The following is a 4608-nucleotide window of genomic DNA, read 5'->3' as shown; positions in this document are numbered from 1 at the left end:
TTTTCCTTATTTTTCGTGCACTATATGGGCTAAAACAAGCTCTCTACGTTTGGTTTACAACATTTAGTTCTACTATCACCCAACCTAGGTTTACCTCCAACTCTTATGACTTAACTCTCTTTACTCATAAGACCCCTCATGGTATTGTTCTCCTACTTTTATATGTGGATTAGGATTGAAAATGAGGCAGGGCGGGGATGGGGAGGTGGGGCTGGGGATGCACTCCCCATCCCTATCCCTATGGGGATTTTTAATCTCTGTCCCCGCCCCATTCTTTGTTTTGGGAGTCGAGGTCGGGATCGGGGAATCCCCATGGAAAATATTCACCATCTTCTATTTTTTAAAATTTTTTATTTATATTAAAATTGTAAATATTTAAGATAACAAGCCAATTTTATTATTGTTTTTATTTATTTAAATAAATAATAATGAAACATTTTTAACATTTCTTTATTTTAAATTTAATAAAATATTAAAGTTAATTAAATTATGAAAGAAAACTAAAAAAGTAAAAAGAAATAAAAGAAAAGAAACAGTAGCTAAAGCTATATTTGAAAAAAGAAAACATATGAAAAAGAAAACAGTAGCTAAAGCTACTATTTGAAAAAGAAAACATATGAAATAAAATTAAAAAATAAAAGAAATAATATATATATATATATATTAAAAATAACAAAAAAGTATTCGGGGTGGGGTGGGGATACCCTCCTTGTCCCCACCCCGTCTCTGGTTTGGGGACCCTTTTTGTGTCCCCGATTTGACCCCATCCTCGGTCAAATTGGGGATTCCCTGCCCTAATCGGGGCAGGTACCTGTAGGGATTTTTGCCAACCCTAATGTGGATGACATGATTATTACTGGTGATAATCCTCAATCCATATCATATCTACAACACTACCTGGGAGAACACTTCAAGATGACTTAGTTATTTTCTTGGTCTTCAAGTCTTGTCTTGCCCCAATGGATACTACTTATCTCAAACAAAATATGTGTATGATCTTTTGGCCCGTTCTAGTACCACTGATGCTGTCACTTCACTGACACTGTTGCATTCAAATGTTCGTTTGATTACTTTTGATGGTGTTCCTCTTTAGAATCCAACCTTGTATCGACAACTTATTGGTAGCCTTATCTATTTAATCGTGATGCGTCTAGACATTGCCTATGCGGTCCATATTGTTAGTCAATTTATGTTAGAGTGCTTTGTGTTCTGCTTTATGTTAAAGGCACATTAGGGCATGGTCTCCAGTTCTCCTTTCAGTCTTCCTTGGTTCTCTTTGGATATTTTGATGGTAATTGGGTAGGTAAACCTACTGATAGATGATCCACCATAGGTTATTGTTTTTATTTAGGTGATTTTCTCATCTTTTGGCGTAGTAAAAAACAAATTGTTGTTTCTCAGTCGAGCACGTGTGCTTGCTGATGCTACTTCAGAGCTATTATGGCTTCATTGGCTCCTAGAAGACATGAGGGCTCCCAAGACTCTGCAATTATTCATCATTGTGAAAATCATAGTGTTATTCAGATTGCTCATAATGATGTTTTCTATGAATGGATAAAGCACATTGAGAATTATTGCCACTTTATCTGCCACCATATTCAAAGTTCCACCGTATGGCTTCAAGCCATATCTCAAGCCGGGCAGCTAGAAGACATCTTCACCAAGGAGCTTTCTCCTGTATGCTTCAGCCAGTTACACTGCAAAATCAAGTTGGTCTCTACTCTACCACCTTGAGTTTGAGGGAGGATGTTAATATATTTGTCTAATTTCATATATTTTTATTTAGTGTATTTGATGGGGTTGCTGGCTAGGATTTTGTGACTACTATTAGGTATTCTCAACTTTGTATTTACTCATTATATGATGGAATACAAAAATACAGTAATATGTTTATGGGCCTTTAAACCAAGTATTGCAGAATTGGTGTACATAAGGATGGAAAATGGAGGGGATCAGAAAGAAGATAAGGAGAATGTGAGAGAGAAAAAAGGGAATGAGGGTGGATGGAGAAGACAAAGAAGATATATTTTTCCTAATTAAAATGTCATGATAATATTTAAAATAGTTTTAAAAATTACTCAAAATATAATGTCAAAGACTTTTTAAAATTTATTCCTAAAAATTAGGAGACTAAATAGTTATATTTTGAAACCTCAAGGATCAAACACACCTATTTCTTAAAACTAGACCAAAGACTAAATGGTAATTTTTCTTATTTTTTAATATTTATTTACTAAAAAATATTTTTTTTAGTTACCCACTCAATTGATTTGCCTTCTCTCATCCATCGACTTCCTACTAACGCCTCCCATCGACTTCTATAGGAAGTCCTTTCAATTCTCTCTCTCATTCGCATTTCTGATAAGTGACATATTTAAGCTACTTTAAGACTTGAGTTTTAGCTACTTTTTATATACAAATAAATATGCTTTCGCATGTTACTTGTTTGAATTTCAGGTTTTTGAACTATTTAGAGCACAATGGAGGAATGCATGATCAAAATGAAGCTTAAAAGAGTAAAAATTGAAAATTCCAACTTTGAAGAAGAAGCAATGCAACATCATAACAATACAAAGGCGCATTGTGATACTCCAAAACATAAGCTAAAGAAGGTTGGACAAATCGATAGCGTTGCGATTTTACAACATTTGATGGAAGATGGGGCCACATGCCTACCTTGAAAAATTCAAGTGAAATATCATCTTTTTGTCTCCCAATTTGAATAAGAAAGTTAGTTGAAGTCAAAATAGAATTCTTAAAGTGTTTAAATGGGACTAAATAGATTACGAATAGGATTATTCATCCCCTCTATAAATAGAACATTCACTTCATTCTAAAGGGAGGTCAATTGGAGAGAAAACTTTCTTAGTATTTTTTGCACGTTCAAAGAGGAGTTGAGTGACATTTGGAGAGCTAAAAAGAAATTCAAAGCTTGATATCATGAAGTTGCAATGACAATGAATGTGAAAGGCATCATGAATTCTTTCTCTTCATTTTTTTTTTTTTTGTAGATTTTTATTAGGATATTATTTCTAAAGTTCTTGTTTTAATTGGTGATTTTAAGTTGTAAACTTTAATGACTCATGTTTTGGTTTTAATAATTGGTTTTAATAAATATTCTTTCACATTATAATTATACTACATGTGTTGGAATTGGTGTCCTAAATCTCGTGGTTCTCGTACTATGTAAATTTTGTATACGAATTATTTATTTAATAAAACAATGAGTTATTTTATTTGATATTTGCATTGCATTAACTCAAGCTAATAAGCTAAGGTTTGAGGTTATTTTATGTAATTTAAACATGTATGTGGTTAACATATAGATGAATCATGTTTAAGTAATAACTTAAATGGTCTGTAATATATGGATAAAGTTGAGTGCCTTATCCTGGTGACATTACGGATACGATCCACTTTGTAATTGTTGCAAGAGTTATAAAGTTACAAACAATGTGATTCTAATCATTCATGTGGAGACATGCGAGTTGAGGTATCATATACAAAAAGTTTGTATAAGATCAGACTGCAAAGTGATTAGTCTCTCTTTATAACATCGTTAATTGAAGAGATTAACATTTCATAGGATGACCATAGGTGACTTAACTTTAATCCTAAGTGAGTTATAAACTTCTATCTATGAAGGTAGTCTTTTAATCTGTATGGGTGAGAGTGGTCAGATTCTTTAACTCAATAAGCCTACCATTTTGGGTATTTTTTCGAGTAGTGAGCTGGGAACATAGCTACACAAGATGGAATTCACTATTTCTCATCTTTAAAGTAAATAGATGAATCACTCCCTTAAGGATTGATTCCAAGTCTTGCGCATTGAGGCTTCACCCTCTCATTGGCCTAAGAGGGACTAGTTATAGTTGGTTGATAAACTGATTGTTTATTAGAGGGATCAATGATACTTAAGGAGTTAGATGTAACTACAGGGATAAAACGATAATTTGACTCAGCTGTAGTTACTGGAAATTTGTGAATGGTTGACTTATTATTGATTGGTTATATCCATTTTTCGGGATTTATGTCCTAAACCTCGTGGTTTGTAAATAAGTAAACTTATTATGTTATCAACAAAGATATTATTGAGGTTTATTCAACAAAGTTGTTATTGAATGTATGAATTGCTCAATTCATTTTAGAAAGAACCTAAATCCAATAAACTAAGATCCATGGCTATTACATGAGTACTTGAACTTTATGTGGAGACATAAGAGTGGATTAAGTTCGAATAGATAGCCAAAACGGTCTAAAACATAAGGATAAGGCTAGGTACCTTATTCTGGAGACACTATTGGATGCGGTCCACTTTGTATTTAGTATAAACGATGTGATCCTCAAAATTACAGTATGCTTTATACACGATCAAGGGAAGAATTCACATACCTATGAAGACTCATCTTCAAAATCCCTTTATCATGAACGCTCGATCACAACAATAAAACAACACAAAAATGTTCATACAACACGACTGTTACACTGCATGATCACAAAAAACTCGAACAAAGTGATCACCAAGTTCATGAACACCCCAAACACTACGAACGGCTTCCACAGGACCTCGACTGTGTCGAATTGAGTATGACACCACCAAAAAGGTTA

Source organism: Benincasa hispida, chromosome 8 (assembly GCF_009727055.1).
Source record: "Benincasa hispida cultivar B227 chromosome 8, ASM972705v1, whole genome shotgun sequence".
NCBI lineage: Eukaryota > Viridiplantae > Streptophyta > Magnoliopsida > Cucurbitales > Cucurbitaceae > Benincasa > Benincasa hispida.
This window is presented reverse-complemented; position numbering follows the sequence as displayed.